A 264-nucleotide genomic window follows, 5' to 3' on the forward strand; every position below is an offset into this window, starting at 1 on the left:
CTCGGGCTGGAGGACAGTTTCGGGCTTCTTTGTTGTTGCTACAATTTGGACTTGATAATGGCCTTTTTAGATCTTGGGCTCCATATGAAAGTTGTGGGTCTATGTCTTACCTTTCTATCCATATAAAGTAGATCTAAATATGAGGTTTATAGCTCTATATATAACTCAATTACCGAACAGTGTTCAGATTTAGATTGCACTGACATCTCTTTTCGAAGTTTGGCCATCTCTTTGTCCTTTCAATTTCAGTTCTTAAATTCATCA

Source organism: Populus euphratica, unplaced genomic scaffold, assembly GCF_000495115.2.
Source record: "Populus euphratica unplaced genomic scaffold, PopEup_1.0 scaffold1014.1, whole genome shotgun sequence".
NCBI lineage: Eukaryota > Viridiplantae > Streptophyta > Magnoliopsida > Malpighiales > Salicaceae > Populus > Populus euphratica.